This window comes from Anastrepha ludens, chromosome 5 (assembly GCF_028408465.1).
Source record: "Anastrepha ludens isolate Willacy chromosome 5, idAnaLude1.1, whole genome shotgun sequence".
NCBI classification, from domain to species: Eukaryota; Metazoa; Arthropoda; class Insecta; order Diptera; family Tephritidae; genus Anastrepha; species Anastrepha ludens.
Genome location: NC_071501.1, coordinates 31834569 through 31859774, shown reverse-complemented (window position 1 = coordinate 31859774; position 25206 = coordinate 31834569). Strand labels below are relative to the sequence as shown.

Here is a 25206-nt window from a genome sequence, read left to right as displayed (position 1 = left end):
GAATTTTTAAATGGAAATAAATAAATACATCTGTAAGTAGTACGGGTGGGCCATATAGCGTTTGCTTTTCGAACCACCTATTTTTTTGAGAATGGTAACACAAATGACATGTCAAATGTGTTCATAATTTACTTAAAGGTTTGACATTTACGAAATGGGACGCTATACGAGCATTTTTACCGAAAAATCATCTCTTCTGATGAAGCTCATTTTCACATCGGTGGCTACGTCAATAAGCAAAATTGTCGGACTTGGGGCTCAGAAAACGAGTCACTGTTTGGTGCGGTTTTTGGTCTGGCGGCATCATCGGGCCATTTTTTTTCGAAAATGAGCGAGGAGCCGCGGTTACAGTAAATGGCGTGCGTTACCGTGACCGAGTTGTTTCCAAAAATTGAAGAGGATGACATGGACGACATTTGGTTTCAACAGGACGGTGCAACTTGTCACACTGCCAAAGTTACACTCGAACTTTTGGCTACCGTTTTTGAAAACCGAATAATCAGCCAAAATTCCGATATCAATTGGCCGCCTCGGAGCTGTGATTGAAGCCCGTTGGACTATTTTTTGTGGGGAGCCGTTAAGGACAAATGCTATGCGAACCATCCAGAGACGATTGATGCTTTAAAGCACGAAATCGAAGTTGCCATTCATGAAATTGGAGCCCAAACAATCGAAAATGTCCTTCAAAATTGGGTTGATCAAATGGCCTACTGTAAAGCCAGTCGTGGCAGTCATTTGAACGATATTATTTTTCATTCATAAATGACAATGTTCAATCTTCAAAATAGAAAAAAGTTTGAAAAAATATTGATTATTTTTTTTTTATAGCCGATTCAAAAGGCAAATTTCACATGGCCCACCCTATAGAGGCAAGGTAACGTTTTTGCCAATGAAGCTGGACACACCATTGCTGCAGCATTGGTCTTGATGAAGCTTGTGGTAGAGGCTCAACTTCGAACTAAAAAAATTAAAATGTTTTTTTGTGCCATGTATTTTTTTATTTAACTATTATTTTTTTATTTAATTGAAATTAATTTTATTTTCATTTATTTAATTTTATTGCTTTTAATTTTAACTTTATTTTTTATTTAATTTTAGTTTATTTGATTATAATTTGATGTATTATGTTTGGATTTAATTTTTTTATTAAATGCAATTTAATTTTATTTTAATTCTGATTTAGTTTTTTTAAATTAATTTAATTTTATTTCATTTTATTTTATTGCATTTTTCTTTATTTTGTTTAAATTTTTAAATTTCATGGAATTTAATTTTATTTTTAGTTTTCTTTATTTTACTTAAATGTGTTTTTTTGTTCTTTGTCTTTTTTTAATATAATTTATAGGCTAACTTAAACTTATAAACATTTTTTTATTTAATTTAATTTTTTTATTTTAATATACTTTATTCGAATTTAATTAATCTTTTTATTTAACTTATTCTGTTAATTTAGCGTAGATTAAAGTATTATTTTATTTTATTCTTCTATAACAATAACCGCTTAGTTTTAATCAGTATAATTTTTTACATTTCATTTCATCCCACTTAAATAAATTAACAATTTTTCTATTAAAAAGACGACTGAAAGCCTCGTAGCTAGTGTCGCTTTTCTTAATTTATACTGTAATTTATTATTGTATAATTCGTTATAAATAAATAAAATAAATAAATAACTTATTCTGTTTTATTTTAATTTATTTTACTTTCTTGATTTGATTTTATTTTAATTAATTTTTAATATTTTATTGCACTTTTTTATTTTGTGTTGTATTTTGTTTTCCAATTTTTTAAATTATTTTATTTTATTTAGTTCAATTTTAGTTTAATTTATTTTTTTTTTATTTTACCCTATTCTCATTTTATTTAAATTTAATTAAAATTTTAGTTTTACTTTATTTGACTTAAATTTGTTTTATATTTTTTTTGTCATTATTTTTCAAATTGAATTTCAACTTAGTTCGTTTTATTATTTTATTTTATTACTTTAATTTATCAGAATTTAATTAATTTTTTGTTTAATTTACATCATATTGTTTCATTTTAGTTAATATAATCATCTTTTATTTATACTCCATTTCATTTTATTTTTAGTTTTTTTTTTAAATTTAATTTTACATTAATTGATTTTACTTCATGTTATTTTGATTCGTTTTATAATTTTTTTATTCGTTCTACTTTATTTTGTTTCACATCATTTTAATTTAATTTTGTTTTATTTGTTTAATTTTGTTTTATTTATATTTTTAATTTTAATGTATTTTTTAACTTTTATTCACTTCACTTTTTATTTCAATTTAATTTAATTTCATTCTATTTTATTCCTCTTCTTCTTACTTTAACAAAGCGCGCCAGTCGTTTCTTTCTCGTGCTAACCGGCGCCAGTTCGGCACACCAAGTGAAGCCAAGTCCTTCTCCACCAGATCTTTCCAACGCAGAGGAGGCCTTCCTCTTCCTCTGCTACCACCAGCTAGTTCAGCATCGAATACTTTCAAAGCCGAAGCGTTTGTGTCCATTCGGACGATATGATCCAGCCAACGTAGCCGCTGGATCTTTATTCGCTGCGCTATGTCTATGTCGTCGTAAAGCTCATACAGCTCATCGTTACATCGCCTGCGATATTCGCCCTTGCCAACTTGCAAAGGTCCAAAAATCTTGCGCAGAATCTTTCTCTCAAAAACTCCAAGCGTCGCCTCATCGGATGTTGCCATCGGCGAAGCTTCTGCGCCATACGTTAGGACGGGCATGATGAAAGCCATGTAGAGCGTTAGTTTTGTTCGTCGAGAGAGGGGTTTACTGCTCAATTGCCTACATAGTCCAAAGTAGCACTTGTTGATGTACTTCGTTTTGTCCTCGTTCACCACCAGACCCATTCGTTTTGCCTCTTTACCCAGTTTGGAAAAGGCAGAACTAACAGCGGGGTTGTTAAGGCCGATGCTGTTAATATCATCGGCATACGCCAACAATTGTACGCTCTTATACAAAATTGGGCCTGAGCGATTAAGTTCTACGGTTCGTACGATCCTCTCCAAAATGAGGTTAAAGAAGTCACACGACAACGGGTCACCCTGTCTGAGATCTCGTTTGATATCAAACGACTCGGAGAGGTCCTTCCCAATTTTGACGGCGCTGCTGGTGTTGAACAACGCCATCTTGCAAAGCCGTATTAGTTTTGTGGGGATACCAAATTCAGACATCACGGCATACAGATAACTCCTTTACGTACTGTCGAATGCAGCTTTGAAATCGACGAAAAGATGGTGTGTGTTGATTCTCCTTTCATGGGTCTTTTCCAAGATTTGGCGTATTATAAATATTTGGTCGATGGTGGACTTTCCAGGTCTAAAGCCACACTGATAAGGTCCAATCAGTTGGTAGACGGTGGGCTTCAGCCTTTCACACAACACGCTCGCTAGAACCTTAAAGGCGATATTTAGAATACTAATCCCGCGGTAATTGGCACAGATTACAGGATCGCCCTTCTTATGGATTGGGCAGAGCACACTTCAATTCCAATCGGCAGGCATGCTTTCATCCGACCATATTTTGCATAGAAACTGATGCATGCATCTTACCAGCTCCTTGCCGCCATGTTTGAATAGCTCAGCCCGCAGTCCGTCGGTACCCGCGACTTTGTTGTTCTTTAGCCGCGTTATCGCTATTCTCACCTCGTCATGGTCGGGTAGCGGAACGACAATTCCGTCGTCAACGATTGGGGTATCGGGATCTCTGTGCGCAGCTATCACTATTTCAATCTGCGGCCGCATGACATTCCTCGTCGCACCAGCTGTTTTGTCGGGCTCGCCGGAATCTGATTTCTTCTTCGGCGGCGGTACGTGTAGAACGAGAAATGTTGCTCCATTGTTCGTGCATGCCGGTTTGGTGAGCGGTACTCTCTGAGAGCAGGAGTGAGAGTCGAGTGGCATTATTGCATTTTATTTTATTTTTTATTTTGTTAGATTTTTGTTTTATTTACTTTGTAAGAGACCGTAATTTGCTATATTTTATTTTAATTTAAACTTATTTTGTTTTATTCCATTTTACTTTATTATAATTTAATTTAATTTATTGTATTGTGTTTTGTTGCGTTGTATTTTATTTAAATTTATTTGTTCCTTTACTGTATTTATTGATCGCATTTTAATTTAGTGTTAATTCTCTTTTATTTATTTCTTTTTTATTCAATTTTATGTAATTTTATTTTATTTAAGTTTATTTATTTATTTATTATGATTAGGTACAATAATACAATTATTATACTTAATAACTAACAAGAGTGCTAGCAGCCAAGGCCTTCGACTCTCTTTTAAAATTGCGTTTTTGTTAATCCTGTAAAATGTACATATACATGTATTGTGTTTAATATCTAAGTACAAAGTTTTAAATTATTTAGATTTTATGTAGTATATTACAAGCTTTAAGATAGTTTATAAATTTGGACATGTTTTCAAGGTTTATAGTAGTTAGAAGTGTGCAGGATGAAATAGTTCGAAAAATTTTAGTCGAAAGACATTTAGTTGACTGCAGTCGTTTAAAATATGCTCTGTGGACAGTGTGCTGTTGCAAAAGGGGCACGCTGTACGTTGTGAATTTTGTAATAAGTGTTCATGTGTGAGGTGAGTATGGCCAATACGAAGGCGAATGAATGTTTGTGTTTGCTGTCGAGTAGATGTGCTTGGGAAAATAGCTTTTTCTCCATATTTATTAATCAATGTGTACTTATTATTATAATTAAGCCATTTAGTTTGTTTATCAAGGGCTAATGTTCTGTAAATTGCGTTTAAAATGTCATTGTTGCTTGTTGTGTGAAACGTGAAGCAAGGTGTTAAATGTGTATCGTCTGCAGCGCGGTCTGCGAGCTCATTTCCTTCTAAACCTTTGTGCCCTGGTACCCACATGATTCGGATTTTATTGCTGTTTTTAATACATGTCGTTCTGATTTCGTATACGATATTGTTAGCGTTGCCTATGTTGCGTATTGCATTGATTGCGGATTTACTATCGGAACAAATTACAAATGTCCCCCTTATTTTTTTTTGCGTAATCGGTAGCTAATTTTAAGGCTAAAGCTTCGGCTGTAAATATTGAGCAATGTTGGTCAATGATTCCTCGGGTAATTAGCGTGCCACTACTTCTTAAAACTGCAAACGAAGTGCTATAATCGGTTTTCGAACCGTCAGTGAATAAAAAATTCCACCCTTTCTTCCGGTATGGTTCAATTATATTAAGGAAGGATTGTTTAAAGGTGGCACTGGTAGTACTTTCTTTAGGAAATTTCTCTAATTCCAAAATAAATGATGATTGGTTTAAGTTCCAGTGTGGTTCGTTTTCCGGTTTGATCAGTTGAGGTCGAAGGATGATTTTTAATGTTTTAGCAAAGCGTACACATCGCCGAATCGTTGACTCGACCTTGTAATATTTTTTGCTTTTAATTGTTGACAAAACATCCTTGTAGAGGAGCTCATTGTGGGCGTTATAAAGTTTGGGGATAAGCTTGTATGTAGATTTAGTTACTAGCTCCAAAATACTTGGTAGTCCTGCTTCAGCAAGGATGGCAAATGTGGGCGAAGTTGGGAAGGCATGGATGCTTCTTCTCACTGCGGTGTGGTAAGGTTTGTAAATAAGTTTCAAATTACTGACAGCGCACCATCCGTATACGGGCAGAGCGTATTCGATTTTTGACAGTATTAATGCTTTCGTAACGTTAATTAGGCTGCTAACATGAATTAAACTATGTTTTTACAATATTTAGTCTGGCTGCTAGGCTATTTCTTAAATTTATACATTGTTGTTTAAAACTAAAATTTTTTTCGAAAATTATTCCTAAAATTTTAATATGATTAACAAATTCAATATTTATGCTGTCAAGGTACAAATTAAATTTCTTACAGTTAATTTTTCTACAAATGTGAAGCATTTTACATTTATTAATTGATAAATTAGCTCCGGACGAATTGCCCCATGTTTTTATGTCACTTAAAATATTTGTAAATAGTGATTTTATTATATCCATGTCAGTTATGTTTGTGAACAGTATAGCCATCGTCAGCATAAATTGAATGTTCTATTTTTTTGTACTTGGATATTATTTTGCTCAGTTGTTCAAAAGCAATTATAAACAGAATCACCGTTAATGGCGATCCCTGGGGCATACCGTTGTGAAGAGGGAAGGTATTTGAATACTGAGAGTTAATTGTAACCCGAAACTTGCGGCAGGTCAAAAAAGCTTTAACTACATTAAAGACTTTTGGACCAGTGCCCCAAGCTACGAGCTGCTGAAGGACCACATGCACACCGATACGGTCGAAAGCTCTTTCGAAATCCGTTGCCAATATGGTAACGTGATTTCTGCATGAAAGTGCATTGGACACGTAATGTTGCAGGTGCAGCAGCACGTCGGTTGTACTCTGTTTACCTCTGAAAGCAGTTTGGTTGGGGCTAATTAAGTTGTTTCTGGTAACAAACCACATTATCCTTTTGGCAATAATTTTTTCGAATGTTTTGGCAACGCACGATAAAAGTGAAATAGGTCTGTATCCGGAAATTTCCGATGTAGGTTTATTTGGCTTGGGGATTGGAACAGCCACTGCCGTTCTCCAGTCTTGAGGGTAAATGCCTCTATCAAAAATGTTATTAAATAAATGAATCATTCGGCTTTTAACTGTCGGAGGAAGGTTAGCTATCATGGGGGTAGTTGATGCGGTCGAAACCTGAGGTTTGCCCCTTTGATCTTTTTAGTGTTTGCTCTAATTCTACAGAAGTTATATTAGTTTCTATTTTCTTTGCAAGATTTCAGATGCTGGATGGTCTGTAGTTGTTGTGTAGTGTTGCGTTTTTCTGCCTAATAAACTCTGCATGGAAGTTTTTGTCTTCGGAACAGAGAGACCAATTTGTACCGAAAAAATTTGCAATTTCTGAAGCGCTTGTTATGGTTTTTGAACCGGTGTTTACTAGTTTAATAGAAGTATTAGTTCTGTTACCTGTCAGAATTTTTATGTCATTCCAGATCTTTTTAATAGGGGAATTTGGGTTAATTTTTGAGGTAAGGTTTTCTAGGCTCAAGTTTTTGGCGTCTTTGACCGCCTTTTTAAGTTGTATTTGGCTTTTTTGTATAAGATGAGGTTTTCCTCGCTTCTAGATCTTCTATAGTTTTTCCAAAGGGTTTGTTTCTCTTGTCTGAGCTTCTCAATGTTTGAGTTCCACCAGGGTATAACTGATTTTGCGCGGAAGGGTTTAGATTGTGGAATTGACATATTTCCTGCAGAACGAATTATTTTGTTTAATTTAGCCGCTTCTTTATTTATGTTGTGTGAGTGATTAGTTTGAGAGGAAAAATGAGAGCAAAGATTTTGGTACAAAAGGCCAGTTTGCCATGTCGGTTTTAAGTTTATTTGGTTTTATTTTATTGTAAAGAATTTTAATTTTAGTTTAACTTCATTTACTTTATTTTTTACCTTTACTGCTACTTTTATTTTTTTAAATTATGTTTTTATTTTTATTATTATTATTATTTATTTCAATTTTATATATTTTAATTATTTTATTTTAGTTAAATTTCTTCTATTTTGTTTTATTTCAACTTATTTTATTTTCTTCTTATTTTAATGCGATTTGTTTTATTCTATTTCTATTTTATTGGATTGGTTGTTTGTTCTTTAATTTATTTCATTGTTTTTTATTTTATTATAATTAAATTTCTTTATTTATTTATTGTATTTACTTAATTGCATTTCGATTTAATTTTAGGTTAGCTTAAATTTACTTACTCATATTTTTTATTCGAACGATTTTCAATTTTATTTTAATTCATGTTACTTTATTTCATTCCTTTTCATTTCATTTCTTCACCATACAAATTAAATATGTATTTATACACTTCATTTTTATTGCTGACCTGAGCCTTGCCAGCTGTCGGTTGCATTAAAATTATTAAATTGTCAAATATTTTTTGCTTTTTTTCATAGTTTTTCCACAAATTTCATAATCATAATGAAAATGCATTTCACTGCATTTTTTGATGATGATTTAATACCAAATGTTGTCTGTTCACAAACCAACCTGTCATAATACGAAATAAAATATGTATGTACACACACACACATATGCCACCCACTCGCACATATATATGGACAAAAAGATCCAATCTCACATGCAATGTAGGCAAAGCCTGAGGGAGCAAAGAGAAGCAAGAGAAGTATGTGAAAAGGACATTTATGGAATGATAGCAATTTTGCAGCTGCCAAATGGCTTGCAATATTGTAGGAACAAGAACTACAGGATTGCAAACACACACACACACACACATGCATATGGTATGCACATAAGTGCTGGAGCACACCGAATTCGTTCGTCTGCCTCTGGTTTGGTCGGCCGATGGGTCGACGGTTGTTGTGTGTCACATTGCGGCAGCATATGCACTCGAACGAAAAATCTCACTTTGACCCATTTAGAGTGCTCCAATCGAGTCCAAATGTATGACCGATCCCCACTAACTTTGAACGGCCGATCCACCCATGCCTCCTGGAACTCCCCTGGGGGTTCCCTATACAATCATTTCAAAATATCACCATTTTTGGCCTTTACATGAGAAAAGAAACTAAAAAGTTCGACCCGAATTGGGGGACATCAGAATTCGTTTTAGAGATATGGTTCCTTCGGCAAAGTTTCTTATTTTGATCCCTAGAATATGATTTTCACAGAGCAATGGGCGATTTTTTTGCCTCCCCACAAATCGACCCGGCCTAATATATGTGTTATGTTTATATATGTTGTTTTTTTGTTTACCTTAATTCGAGCTTAAGAATAATAATTATGGTTTTCTATTCGAACTATATATGTATCACCTTTTACTTAAATTTTTTTAAAAACTTTCATTTCAAATTTCATTTGAAGCGACAAATATAAACAAAAATAGTAAACAAAATATTCATGTATATTTTTTTATATGAAGCCTTCTTGTGTAAATATCGTTTGAAACCACTTTTACTTAAAAAATTATTAAAAGTTCTGGTCTGTAATTTTATTTCCAGCGGCAACCAGATTCAAATATATTTTTATATGAAGCCTACTTAAGTAAATATCGTTTGAAACCAATATTTATATTTATTAAAACGGGTTTTTTTTACTTGAGTGGCAAACTTGTTAAAATATTTTGATACACTAAAACTTTTTTAAACACCTTCTCTTTGATACTCGAATTGTAATGCATTTGTAAATTTTTATTTTTTGAAAATTATGTGGCAACCCTGTTTTAAAGTTTTTTGGATTTAACTGCAATATCGCTGTAAATATACTAAAATGTACATATATTTAAATGAATTTGACAAAAAAAATATTTAATATACAATTAGAATATGTGAAGTTGAGAATTAAGTGGCTCCAAATAATGCTAAATAAAACTGTGCTTAAAGATCTTCCGTTTCATATTTACATTGCTATTTGTATCTGTTTTACATACTTTTACTTGTGAGCTAAGTAGCAAATCTTATCTAAATATCCCTGAATATATTGTTATCAAATACTTAACTTTTTCTATAGTTTAATTTCGAAATTAAAAATGAACCTTTGTTTAATAGTCGTATTATACTCTTTTACTTAATTTCTTAATTATGATTTTTCCGACACACTATACTCTTTTCCAACGGACACCTCTCTTAAGCGGACAACTCAGATTTTTTTCAGTACATGCCACAAATCCATAAAAAAAAATTTAAATTTTTTTCTCTTGAGCGAGCAGGCTTCCCATAAATATTGTATATCAGATCAGTCCATGCGATTGAAGTCCACAGAAAAGGTGATAATCACAAGGTGCAATATCCGGAGAGTATGGTGGATGCGGCATTAGCTCCCATCCGAGCTCGTTCAGCTTGCCTAATGTTTGCCTTGCGGTATGAGGTTTTGCGTTGTCGTGGGGAAACAAAACTTTGCGTCTATTCACTAAAAACGGTCGATGTTTGTTAAGTGCCTCATTCAGGTTTGATAGCTGATGGGAATAATAATCAGCAGTTATCGTTTGGTTTGGTTCCAGAAGTTCATAATAAACAACGATGAATTTAACCTCTGAGCTATCATATCGACTGTCAAATTTGGCTCAGCTTCCACGAGCTCGAACAAGGCGTCGTAGTTAAAGACTTCAGGACGACCAGCGCGCGGGGCACCCTCCACGTCGCAGTTACCATTTCGGAATTTTGAAAACCAATTGTGCACAGTCCTTACACTTACGGTATCCTCTCTGTGAACAGTGTTTATTTTTTGCAGCAGAAGTTGTTGCATTTTTACCACTTTTATAAAAAAATACAAAATATGCCTCTTATGCGCGTTCGAAGATTCCATTTTATTTTTTAATATATCAAGTATTTATATCACAATATATCAAAGAAAATATAAGTAGTTCCGTTACATTCCGTGAATCATTTTTTGATTCAAAAATCGTACAAAAGTGAAATTATTGGTAAAATACGCACGAACTTATAGACTGACTGACCATTTCCTTCATAAGCAGACAAATTTTTCAGTCCCTTAGTTGTCTATGACTTCCCTTAGACTGTATATGGTAAATCTGCTCAAAGTATTTTTGCTTGATTACCATATTTAAACATTTTTTGTTTTAGTTCTGTTTTAAAGTTTAAGTGATTACCTTATTCCAATATATTTCTGAATTAAAGTCTTGTGGCACACTTCTCATTTCATGCCTAATTTTAATACATACATTTATACATTTTAAAAGATTTAATTTTAAGATGAAGTGGTAAACCTATTTCAAAATAAGAGCTCTAAATATTTGTAAATGCAATATTTTGTTTGAAGTCCTTATTTTAAAAATTTTCTTACCTTCTGTATCTAATTTATAGTAGAGATGGGAACCGTATTCAAAAATATGTCCATTTTTAAGCCTTTTGAGAGCCCTATCGTTTTACTTCCACTTACTCCTACTTTTAAGTGGCAATCCTATACTATTAAAAAATAAGTTTGGATTGCAGGGTTCTTATACTTCTATGTCCATTTGCCAATCATATGGTAATATTTTACTCTACTTCTTTAATTAACATTTACTAGATATATGGTACCCCTGTTTTCAATTTTAGTTTAAAAATTGAGTGGCAACTCTAGTCAAAAATATGTATGGATTAAACTTCTGCTGATACCTGCAAAGGCTGAGATTGTCGAGGATACCTTCCGACCTCTCGCTTGTTGCTAAGTGGTTGAATATTTCAACTGCAATAATCCGAATTAGTGAGCAGCACTGTTTTACTACCACTGTTCTCGTGTGATGATGCCTTTTTTTGGTTTTTTTGTTTTGTTTCCAAGTCAGATCCATTTAGTGAGGTCCCAATATAAGAGCAAGTACTTTATCTCGATGTCTAATATCTCATTAATTTGCTGTAAGAAAGTCTTGCCGAAGGAGCGAAGTCGTGCCCTAACTAGCCCTGGACATTCACATAAATAGTGGAAAAGACTTTCCTTCGCCCCTTCCGCTTGACAGCTCCTGCAGATGGGATTTAAGGGGAGGTTGAGTCTGGCTGCTAGCTCCCCTACTTTCCGATGAGCTGTAAGGGTTGCAGTGATGCGTGAAATGTTTGGGCGAGAACATCCTAACAGGTGATTCGTCCTTTGGATTCTGTATGACGGCCATGTGTTTTTTGTTGTAATACATGTAGTTAATTGCTTCCATCTTCTTTCGGCTAAAGCATGATAATGTGAAGCAATGGATGCTTTTATTGTATTCAGTGGGGTGGAGACTGCCACCGCCTCTGCTAAGTCTAGTGTCGAACCTTTTCTTGCTAGCTCAGCCGCTATCTCATTACCCCGTATATTCCTATAACCATGAGCCCATATCACAGTAGTTTCAAGCCAATGACTAAGCAATTCCTCTTTACACTGCAATGTAGTTGGAGTCAAAAGGCCTTGATAGCTGCTTGACTGTCTGAGAAGATAGCTACTCTTGCACCAACTTCCTTGTAGACTTTTAGTGATTTGCATCTTCCAATCACCTTCCCTTTGCTCCATTCGGCTCTACGTCTCAAAAGCGGATCTCCCAGCTCGGCTTAGATTCGCTAAAAGCGTTGACATTCTACCTCATGTCTACTTTCAGTATTCATAGAGGTCGGCCTCCATCTGGTATCGCTAGGGACCAAAAGGTCTATGCGTGGCTTAATGACAACCAGGCCAACCAACCTTTTCTCTAGCACCTTTCATTGTATGTCAATATTGCAATATTACAATTCGTCGGAAAGTGTGCATGCATTTAGGAGATATATCTTTATATTTTCCAGCCAAAACGGGGAGGTTCACAATAAAATTACTTTGTTTTTTAAACTGATACGACGCAACTAATTTAAGCAAATTTCTTCACGTGGACATGGTTCCCATGGTTTAGATACGGTTGTTTTACTATTATATTCAGGCCTTGGTTGTGGCGGACTGTCAATAGCAGTGCTACCAATTTCTCGTTTTCCCTATGGGACAAACTTAGTGATTGGAGTTTTCGACTAAAATAGCGCAACTATAGCAACTTGGCTCCCTGAGAAATTATTTCTCTTTTATCGATTAAGAAGCTGCAAGATAGCCAAAACGAAAGGAATTACTATACTTTCGTTCGTGAGGAATGAAATGATCTCGATTATGAATGCAGTATAAAAGCCCGTTAGAGATAGAGGGCAAATATTTATAAAAAAGATTAGAGTGTGTGACCCACAACGAACGTTAACGTTTTTCGACAAGTACCAAATAGAGTTTCATTATTAGTTAGAAAGAAGCTATGAGAGATGTCTAAGGAATAAGAAAAGGATATTTGAATAGTAATTATTTAAGATTCATTAGAAATAACCTATACAAATTTCCGCGGTCGCCCAATCTTAGTTTCGCGATTGCTCGTTCGCAATATCATGCTCCAAGTAGCTGCCGCAATAGGGTCTAATGATGTTGAGTCTCACAGCATGGATGCCTATTTAACTAATGCTTCTAAGAATATTGAGCTGCGGTTTGGTTAACCAGAGACATTTTTTTTGTACGCTTTTATTCAGTAGTGGTTAGAAGAGTCTATCAAATTTTCATGCCAAAGTCTTCGTCTAGTTCTGGTTAAGCTAACTTCAGACCACCTATTGAAAAATAGAATGCGTGAAGCTAAAGGAATTTCTACCTTTCCTTCATTCTGAAAATCCAATGCTCTGCTTAACTGTTTAATCAGCTATTAAATTTTCTGTTATTTTACTATAACTTGATATCTATACTACGTCAATATTATTAGAATGCACCCAGAAGGGGCTGGAGTGGAAGGCAAGCATTGACGAACAATTTCGATTTCGATTGCTTTTATCTTCTTAGAAATGTGGAGAGATGTTTATCCGACTCGTCTGGTTTTTTAAGTGTCTTCTTCTTCTTGATTGACGCGAAAACCGCTTAAGCGATTTTGACCGAGTTTAATAAAGCGCGCCAATCATTTCTTTCTCATGCTAACCGTAGCCAGATGGAAATTCCGAGTGAAGCCAAGTTCTTCTCCACCTGATCTTTCTAAAGCAGAGGATGTGTTCCTCATCCCTCTGCTATCATCAGCTGGTATCGCATCGATACTTTCAGAGCTTTTCTCTGAAATACTCCTAAGAACGTTTGATCGGATATTGTCACCGTCCAAGCTTCTGCACCATACAATAGGACTGGTATGATCAGAGCCTTATTACAGTGTTAGTTTTGTCCGTCGAGAGAGGACTTTACTCCTCAATTGCCTACTTAGTTCAAAGCAGCATTTGGTCGTAGGAGAGATTCTCCCTTGGATTTGAAGGTTGACGTTAATATTGGTGTTAAGGCTGGTTCCTAGATAAACGCCGATAAAACCTCGAAATCGTAACTGTTAACAGTGACGTGGGTAGTCGAGTGCGCCGATTTTTTGTTTGATGACAGGAGGTACTTCGTTTTCTCCTCATTCACCATCAAACCCATTCGCTTTGCTTCTTTATCCAGTTTAGAAAAATCTGAACTAAAAACGAAGTTGATAGCTCTGATATATTCAAAAATTTTGATGAACTAACAAATAACTCTAACTTTAAAATATTCATCGATAGAAGAGACATAATAAAGCTCGATATTCAGAATTTTGCTAATTCAAAAGAGGTGTGCTGAAAAAATGAGGTGAATTTTCATTTTTCACAAACAAATTTTATTCATAAATTTTTATTTTATCTCCTTCAAAGTACTCGTAGTCCCTCTCAATTAAAATACACTTGAGCCAGCGTTTTTCCCAATCGTCGAAGCAGTTCTGATATGCACTTTTTGGTATGTCCTTGAGCTTTCTTAGCTATTCGGTTTTTATATATTATCTTCAATCGTCGCAAAACTCCGTCCTCTCATGAGTCTCTGCAATCTTGGGAACAAAAAAAAGCCGGAGGGGGCCAAATCTTCTGAACACTGAATATCTCACAAGTAGAGATGAGTGAGCAGGTGCATTTACTCGTATTGCTTCACGCGAACGGTTCTGATTCATAAGTTCATAACTCCTTGTTTACCGTACAACTTTGTGGTAAGAATTCCTGATGCATTGCGCCATCGTAATCAAAGAAAACAGTGAGCAAAACCTTGACATTTTATCGAGCTTGGACTATGTTTTTTCTTCGACGAGGATCGGCAGTATTACATATCTCCAGTACAGTTCAGAATCAACAAATGATATCTCTCGTGTGGGCTAGCATTAGACAGAACCAAAAATATTTAAATTTGAGTCTGCGACTTAAGTAAGTTGACTAGATTTGTGCGTAACTTCAACTTCAGTCATGAGATATCTTCAAAAAGCGGACGCTCTTCGAAATGCAGTGTATTTCTGACAGGTAGAAACTCTTATAAAAAACCAGCTGCTGTTCCAATGCAGCACAAAGTACTACTTTCATCGAAGTACAACCAAAAGAGTCATCTTCTAAGTTGGAGGCCAATCACCAAACGAAGGGCTTACATGCATATAATTTATGACAAAATTTAATTAAACTCACAAGCTCCCTATTTTGAGCAGGATAGTGACATGAAATCAATTCATATCCATAAGAATATCCTATTCATTTATGTACTCGTCTGTATGTACGAAGTAACAATCACACGGCAAAGAGAAAATTAAAATAATCCAATTCACTTGCTGTTCGGTACAGGTAAAATTGAATATGAGCAAATACCGACATTTGTGGTTATGCAGCCGCAAAAAATAGTAATAATACCTTGAGAGGAAGTATCTGTAGGAGCCACTTGGCATTCGTCGGGGAAAAGAGCAAAAAGTCAGTTATGATGTGTGGCAGACTGATAAAATATTGATGGACATTTGGATAGACACATGCAATGGACAAAGCTATAAAATACATATACATGCACGTGCATGTGTATGTGTGTGTGTGTGCACGTGTGTATGAAGAATATAGTGGGAAAGACCAGCACAGATGGTGACTTTATTATTGTTGCCTAGATGAATGATAAAAATGGAAAATTAACATGGGCACATTGCAGAGACACGTAAATATGAATGGACAAGTTAGAGAGCGAGTAAAGCTGTGCTGTCTAGCAATGCATAGGATAAGGTACGACAGTACAAGGCAGGAAATAACAAGGTTGAGCGGTATAAAACTTGACAGGATACGATATGCGACCAAGCGCTGGAGTTGGGTTTGACAGTTACTGCGCGAGGGAAAGGAGTTACTTACTGGAAATGCAAAATAAAAAAAAGAAACATTTTTATAGGAGCACCTGGTGCGCAGATATGAGAAAATGCACATAGTCGTATAAGCTTCAAGCTCTGCTGCTGTCGTCCAATGAGTAGATATCGCAATGGCCGGATAACTGCAGTGAAAAGTTACAGGTGTTGGCGTTTTGAAGTATTTTCCTTTGTGCATAGGCTTTGAATATCGGGTTGCGAAGCCTGACAAATAGCTCGGTGGAAAAATCCAATAGCTTGAAGGCAATAAAGGAAAGCGGAAGATAATGAAAGACACCTATGAAGGGGTATGGATGAGTTAATTGAAAACAAATACGAGTACATGGAAAGGCGGCTGCCACAGACGTTTGCGATTGTGCATGGCACTTTGGTTGTTAAGCTGATGGATGGATGTAGATTCGGTTTCAAACTTTGGAACACGAAAAATTGGAAATGTTTCTGAAATTTTTTTTATTTACGAGAGAAACCCGTTCGCAGGCAGTAGTAATGCTTTGAGAGAACGCAATCCACGAAAAAGCTTCGGCTTACGACGACCAAACTTTGTACTGTTGTTGTTTTGTTTTACTAAAGGAAATCGATTAGATCGGTGTGAAATAGAATGGAATGAACTGAAAATGGAATAAAGTAAGACGTATTAAAAAGGAATGAAGTGGAACGAAATCTACTTGCACGGAATGGAGAGGAATGGCAGAAAAGGAGTGAATGGGAAAAACAGTATGAAACAAAATTAAGCGAGTTTATGTAAATTAAAAAATTAAAATTATTTATTTGATCGTTTTTTCTCGATCGTTGATGAATTTTTTTTTAACTAATTTTTTTTTCTACCACAATTTTCGAAAATTAGATGTAAAGAAAATTTAATTTTACAATTACAAAACAACCTAGTTTTTGTATACTAATACTTTCGCTTATAGGTACTGGTATAGTGGTTTGGAATGGAATAAAATGGAGAGTAAGGCAATGGAACGGAATGGAACCGAGAGAAATGAATAAAACGAAGAAGGGTATAGTGAAGAATTATTCAGATATAATAGATAAATTTAGGGAGATATTTTACTGAAATTCAAAAGTATGCAATGCAATGAAAATGAGATGGAACAGAGCATAATTTAAAGGAATGGACCGGAAATGAAAGGAAACAATTGAATCGAAGGTTATAAATTGAAGGTTTAAAATGAAGCGAAATGGAATATAGGTAATAGGATAATTGGCAAAAATGAAAAGCAATGCATTGATATATTTTAGGGTTAAATAAAATGGAATGAGATGAAATGAATACGTTGAAATGTAATGCAATAGAACAAGAAGGATCAAAATGGAAGGGATTGGAAGGAGATGTGATAGAATAGAATGACAAGCAATGAAAGGATGCAACGGAATGAAACTGAATGAAACGAAATGGAATAGAATGGAGTGGAATGGAATGGAATAGAGTGAAATGTAATGGAATGGAATAGAATGAAATCAGAAGAAATAGAACAAAAAGGACTAAAATCGAAAGGATTGGAAAGAGAAGGGATGTTGTGGAATCAAAACAAATTGCATGAAACAAAATGGAATTTTAAGGAACGGAATGGAACAGAATGAAATGGAATGGAATAACATTAAATAGAGTGGAACGGAATAAAATTAAATGCATGAAACGAAATGGAATATAAAGGAATGGAATGGAACAGACTGAAATGAAGTGGAATGGAATAAAATGAAATGAAAAGGAATAAAATTAAATGGAATGGAAAAAAATGAAATTAAAGGGAATAAAATTAAATAGAGTGGAGCGGAATGGAATAGAGTGAAATGAAATGGAATGGAATAAAGGAGAATGACATCAGACGAAATGGAGGAAGGCGGCATAGGATTGAATGAAAGAGAATGGAATAAAGTGAAATCGAGTAGATAAAATGGAACAGAACAAAAAGGATTAAAACCAAAAGAACTTGAAAGAGATGGGATGTTGTGGAACCAAAATAAATTAAATTGCATGAAATGAAATGGAACAGAATGAAATGAAATGGAATAAAATGAGGTGGAATGGAATAAAATGAAATGGAATGGAATAAAACTAAATGAAATGGAATAAAATTAAATGGAATGGAATAAATTGAAATGAAATGGAATATATGTCACGGGATAATTGGCAAAAATGGAAAGCAACACATTTAAATATTATACTAAAAATGAGGAATATAATAGAAAGGACTTAAATGAAAAGGATTGGAACTAAATGAAAGTAATGGAACGTAATGAAATGAAATGAAATGAAATGGAATAGAATAGAATGGAATCGAAAGTAATGGAATAGACTCAATAGAAATAGAATATAAGGACATGAAATGGAAGCAAATGCAATGGAATGGTATTGAACGAAATGCAGTGGAATCGACTGGAATGAAATGAAATATAATATTATGAAAAGGAAAGGAGGTAGGCCCAATAGAATGGAATGAAATATAAGGGAATAGAGTGAAATCGAATGGGACGCAATTGAATTATAAAAAAAATTAAAAGAAATATAATCGAATGGAATGACATTAGATGAGACTAAATGGAATGGGGTGAGGTTTGAGTAAAGAAAAGTAAAGGTATGGAAGTGGAACATATTTGAGTGAAATGGAAGAGTGTGAAATGTGTTTGGATAAAATGGGACAGATTGGAATGAAATGGAGTGAGTACGAATGGATTAAAATGAAATGGAAACGATCAGAATGCTATGAAACTGGATGGAATGGATTAATATGAAATGAAAAGGAATGGAATAAAGTAGGGGGAGAAGGAATGCAATGATATGAAATGAGAATGAATTAAAAAAGAAGATATTGCCATGAAATAAGATGTGATGAAATAGAACGAAGTGAAAAGGAAACGAAAGAAATGTAACGAAGTGAATAGGAATGAAATGAAATGAATTAAAAAAGATGGGAATGCCATGATATAAGGTGAGATGTAATAGAACGAAGTGAAAACGAAACGTAAGGTATGTAATGGAGGGTGAAGGAAGAAAGTGCAATGAAAGGAAAAAGCAAAAAATGTCATGAACTGAGATAGAATTGAAAAGAGTGAAATTGAAATAAAACTAATGAAAATAAGTGGAACACAATGGAAAATTTGCTCAACTGCAATAGACTAAAATGGAATGGAATGCGAAGAAATAGAACAAACAAGAACGCAATAAAATAAAATACGACCATTAATAAATTTTAGGAAGTATGTTAAGAAAAAAAAAGTTTTTACAATAATTTTTTCACAATAGAACTATTGCACTATATTATGAAAATTTCACAATATACTAAAATTGTACAGTATCGTTCAAAACCAAGCAGTAAAAAAAATGGAAACAATTTAAACTGCATACTGCAGCCAAATATAACAAAATTTTGAAGAAATTCAAATAATTCACTTTCACATTCCAAAGCGCCGCAGGACATGTCTTGCCAAAATGCTGCAATATGAAATAGCAAACAGAAAATTCAGCCAAACCAAGTTTAGTGGACACTGAAAATATGCACATGAGCACACTATTGCATGCACACACACACACATATGCACATATGAAATATCCTTTATCTTGGCCGTCAGTTGCATTGTATTACATGAATTTGTTGCTCGTCCGATACTTGTTGTTGTTTTTGTTCTCAACAATGTCATAATAAAAGCTTCAATTAAAACTTCTACGAAATCAAAGGTAGACAAATGGCGTTGTGGTCGCTTGGACAGACGGTAAAACAATAAAGTCGCATGAAAGGCAGGTATACGCAGACGAAGGAAGCTGCAGTCGAAGGATATGCGCATAAATATAGGTGTGTGTGTGTGTGTATGAATGCAGCGTTGTGCCGGTTTTATTAACTGTCAGTGGTGATGGCAAACTGCCAATGGCTTTGCGAACACAACAATAATGGAATTTGTGATGAGCTTAACGCTGTTCGAGGATCAGGGAGGGAAATAAAGTTTGTGAGCTGAAGCAGAATTATGAATGCAGGATGAGCAGAGGGCAGTAGTGAGAAAACATGAAAGGGAATTGAAAGAACTGAATGGAATTAAAACAGATAGAACGACAAGAAATGATTGGGAATGAAATGACTTGAGGTGAAATAAAACGAAAAGAAACGAAATGAAATGAAATAAAAATAGTGGAAATGAAATGAAGAGAAATTTTGTGAAACATAGAATGGAAATGAAACCCAACGGAAAGAAATTCTAATATAAGGAGCGACTGAAACGAAATGAGTAGACAATTTCAATAGAGTGAAATTTGAGAAAGTCGAGACAAAATGAAATGAAACAAACTTAATAGAAATTTATTAGGAATCGCATTTAAGATAATCGAAGTTGATTGCATTGAGATGAGACAGAAACGCGATGTGGAGTAAAATGAGATCAAATTTAGTGCATTGAAGTGCATGAAAGTTATCCAGATGAAATGAATTTGAATTAAAAGTAATGCGTAGAAATGGAACACAAAAGGGAGTGAAACGAAATTGAGTGAATGCAAGCAGTCACACGACTAGCTTCGGGCAACTAACTTTATCACCTAAAAGTTATAGTAATTAGAATCAATTTAAAATCATTTGAATTTCTATGTGGCGAAGTTTCCACATTTTATTTTTCCATTTTTTTAGAGGCACGAAAAGGTTTTCGGCTTTTGTTTTTTATATCTTTTGAGGTTAAAGTAAAATTATTCAAATTGAAAGAAACCCCTCTGAAATGGAACGAATGAAATTAAAAAATTAATAAAATAAAATAAAAGAATATAAAAAAAATGGGAAACAAAAAATAAATGAGAAGGGAATTAAATTAAATTAAATAAATTGAACCAAATAAAATTAGTTTAGATAAAATAAAAATTAAAGAAAAAGTAAAATACAAAAAAGTTTGAAGATATAAAAACATAAGTAAATATTATTTAAAAAAACTTAACAATCTAAAAAAAATTGTAATGTATAAAATAAAGTAAAAACTCAATAAAAGTAAAGAGGTAAAATAAAACAAAATAAATTATTAAGGGGTTAGGGGTGGTCAGAATTTTCAAAAAATTGGATTTTTTTTGCATTTTCTTAAAGTTTAATATCTTAAAAGTATTGTGTGAAAAATGAATCCAATAAATACTTTTCGAGTTATTCAACAATTAACAAAGGGCGCTCGGGTGCTCCGGAGGAGATACCAAAACTTTAAAACTTTGGCCTCGCTCTGGCTTCTTCTTTACTGATGAACCGAATCTCCGATTGGAGGGTGCTAAATGCTCACTCCATCTCGGACCATAGGTCTATTCAGTTCTCTCTTGCTGAAACTCGTCCAATAAGATTCCCCTACGTTGGCCGATGAGCAGCGAGGAGTCAGTAAAGTTACTTCTTGACGCCCATTTTCGGACGAGCCCAGCACCTAACAGCACCGGCCCGGAGAGCAGTTCAACTTGCATTCGGGACCGAGGCTGGTTGCTGGATAAGCGCTGCCTGGCTTGGGCCATTGGCTCCTTTAGACCCTTCCAGTCGCCTGGCCCTCACAACTGCAGAAATCTGTGGAGGTATCATGCCGTTGGTTGAGCCCTATCTATGCGAGCTGCGTAGCCAGGGGCTATATACCGCTGAAAACCCTTGACAGACTGATTGACCTACACATAAGAAGCGAAATTCCTCGGGTTCGGTTGTCATATACCCAACATGCTTATTGCAGGGGCAGATCGGTGGAATCTGCCCTGCACACAATTGTGAAAGAGATTGAGGAGTCTCTTTTACAGAAGGAGCTTGCAGTAGGCGCTTTCCTCGACATTGAGGGGACTTTTAACAACGTCCTCCCGGAGGCAATCACCAGGTCTCTTGGTAAACTGGAGGTCGAAACTGACCTTATCAGATCTATCTATAAAACGATTAGCGACAGAACTGTCGCGGCAGAGTGGGGCGGTATTTCCATCCACCGGCATGTGAGTAAAGACACTCCGCAAGGAGGTGTTCTCTCGCCTTTCCACTGGGTTGTTGTCGTAAATGACTTGCTGGAGGAGCTGGTGAAGGGGGGCTGCAGGGTGGTTGCCTTCGCGGATGACGTGGCATTAATCGCGGATACTCTGTACAACTTGATGCAGGGATATCTGAACGTAGTTGTTAGATGGACAACGGATTGTGGCCTGTCGGTGAATCCTCTTAAGACGGATCTCGTGCTATTTACAAGGAAATATAAAATACCGAGAGCTCAACTTCCCTCACTAGGGGCGCTCGTCTGATGCTTTCTGACAAGGTGAAGTACCTAGGTATTATCCTTGGCAGCAAGCTTACATGGAAGCCCAATATTGAGGGAAAGAGTGAGGAAGGCAACAATCGCCTTGTATAGGTGAAAGGGCGCAATTGCCAAGAGATGGGGCCTTTCGCCTAGAGCTGTTTTCTGGCTATACAATACTATTGTAAAGCCTATCTTGTTATATGGAATCATAGTCTGGTGGAACTCACAAGAGAAGACGACATTGGTGAAGAAGCTGGAGAGAGTTCAGAGGTCGGCACTCATTGGAATGAGTGGGGCGCTTCGAACGACTCCTACTCTCGCGCTCAACGCAATGTTAAATGTGGTACCCGTAGACATCGCAGGCAGAATTGTCGTTACATGTACCGCAATCAGACTGAGGGGCTTAAACTATAAGCTCAACCTCACTTATGGGCCCTCAAGCATCTTTAGAACCTTCGAGTTCATCCCTCTGTCAACGTATCAGTGTATACCCTCATTTAGTCCAACCGGAACCTTCTCCACTCATATTCCGTCAAGGAAAGAGTGGACGGAGGGCTACACTTGGGGGCAGGGCCTGGTGAACTTGTTCACGGATGGATCGAAGTTGAAAGGAAGTATGGCGGAGAAGTCTTTTGCGAGTAGCTCCCCATCAGACTCAAATTCAGGTTACCGGACCACTGCAGTGTGTTCCAGGCAGCGGGAGCCGCAATCAAGGAGGCAGCTGATTGGCTGCTCACATGCGTACTAACAGTCAAGAGAGTAAATATTTACTCTGACAGCCAAGCCGCAATAAGGACCCTCGGGTCTATGACGGTGCATTCGAAACTGGTCAAGGAATGTTTGACCTCACTTTCGACTGCGTCCGAATTCTTTGACATCAGCCTCATCTGAGTTCCTGGTCACAGCGATATTGTGGGAAACTGTGAGGTGGATGAGCTGGCCAGACAAGGGACAGGTGAGGAGATTTTCCCGGGAAAGAAGAGAATTGGGATCCCCCTAACTACCTGCGGTCTGCTCCTGGAAAGATGGGCATCGCGCCAACTCAGCGAGCGCTGGGCAAGTACACAAACGTATAAGGTCCCGAAATCCTTCTGGCCACGTGTGGACCGGAGGCGCTCGGGCGAGCTTCTGAGGTTGACAAAATATCAGTTCTCGAATCTCGTGGGTTTTCTCACAGGACACAATGCGCGAGGAATGCATGCTGTGAGACTTGGAATCCCCTCGGGTTTCTTTTTGCGCTGGATGTATGGAGGATGAGGTGGAATCATCTTAGCACCTTCTCCTTAGCTGCCCTGCTCTGGCGGGGCTAAGATCCAGACATCTTGGCTCTTACTTCTTTGCTACGCCTGCTGATATAGCTGGCGCTGCTATTAAAAATCTGATGAATTTCATCAGCAGCACAAAGCGGTTGTCAAACGCATAGTCATCGTTCGTAATCCGCACGCTCCTAACCATCCCAGCCCCACTTCTCCCCGTCCTCTCCCTGCATCCCATCGGTCTTTCTCTTTCACTTCACCTCCTTCATAATGGTGTCACAAAGGACGAATCCATTTTTCCTCGTCCAAGTGTGCTCATTCCTTGAGCAACCATACCAATCTAACCTAACCTAAGAGGATAGATACCATATTTTCCCTGATTTTCATTAAAATTATTTAAAATGAAGAAGTCAATATATTTTTTTTTAAATTGGCATACAGTTTATTTATACATTAAAATAATATATATTTACAATTTTTTTTTTTTATTTTAATCATTCAAAATGGCGGATCTACACTCAATTCTTCCACGAAGGTCGGAGCGGGGCTTCTCAATCGGTGGGCGTTGTAGCATCTCTGGCTCAGGGAAAATCTCATAAGTGTGAGCAAGAGGTGAGATGAGATGTTCCGTTTTTACTCTCAGCCTTACATATATATTTCATTATTATTTATAAATTAATATAAAAAATATTATCTCTGCGTGAAAAATGAACAACTACAACAGTAAAAATGAATAGAAGAATATCAAACAATACATTTAAAACTTCGAGCCTAAGCCAACTGCGTTTATTACAAACACACTATCAGGTATAAGGAGAAATCGCAAGATATTAATGAATGTGTTTTTGAATGTGAATTTGAATTCTAAAATCGGAGAAAGGAACGCAAAAACACCTTTTCTTGTTTCAGCTATTCCTCAAACCGAAACTAGTTCAATTTTACCCGAATCACATTCATCCACTGTTTTTGCGGATGGTGAAACAATCGATTCAACCACTTTGGATGTAAATGTAGTATTGAATGTTACTACTGATACGGAGGTAGTAGGTAAATGATGAATAAATGTTTTTTCTTGATAGTTCTTAGTGGGATTAAAAGAAAATTCATAATTTTATAGATGTTAGTGCTGATGCTAAAGTTGTATCAAATGATCTTACCGACATCACTCCGTATGGTATTTTGAAGGATATTGGGCCTCAAGAGCTAGATTTACGCATTGGACACCAATTTCCGATGATAGACAAAAGAAAATTTAATCAAAAATGGTTGAATGATTACATTTGGTTGGAATATTCCGTATTGAAAAATGCTGTTTTCTGTTACGCGTGCCGCCAATTTTCTCCAAGTCATGAAAGGGACAACGTATTCAAGTGCACTGGTTTTTCATATTGGTAAAGTGCTCTTGAATCAAAGAAAGGCATCAGAGTTGTGGAATTCATTTGAATAGCATGGCGAAATGGGCTGAAGTAATTGATCGACAGAAAACCAATACATCTGTTATAGAAATGGCATCAGGAAATATATTGCAATGCCGTCGAAATTATGTGAAAAAAATTATTGAGGTATTGTATATCCAATATCCATACATAGAAGGCTTTTAACATTTCCAACATTTATTATTTATAAACAAATACCTAATGAGCTGGCTTTTCGCGGCACGTATGACATCGAAAAATATATGGATGAAGGTTTATTCGAAAAATTATTCTCATATTGTAAATTCTCTATGGCGCTCACTATAGCAGTTTATAAAACGATCGAAAAAATGAAAACAGAAGTTTGTTTCAATAAATATTACTCTGAAGCGACAAATCTTTTGAAGAAATCACATCCTACAGAAACGGCTCTTTCAAGCTTCAAGTGGCCCATTTCGAAATCGACGCCAGTCAAAAATGCTAAAGGATATTTGTTACTGAAGAAACACTGGGACAACGAAGTGAATCGAGCATCATTGTGAAATCGGTATTTTATGAAACTATCGATATTGTATTAACCGAAATGACAAATTGTTTGGTAAAAAATGATGCTGTTCTCACAGCTATTGATTCCGCAAATGAGATGGAT

At 35.8% G+C, this 25206-nt stretch overlaps 1 protein-coding gene across 1 annotated transcript in view; it reads right to left on the bottom strand.

Annotated features, from left to right (window-relative positions):
- LOC128864622 (uncharacterized) overlaps positions 1–25206 on the bottom strand; it is a 182421-nt gene that overhangs the window by 4824 nt on the left and 152391 nt on the right. The gene's annotated exons all lie outside the window — the stretch shown is intronic.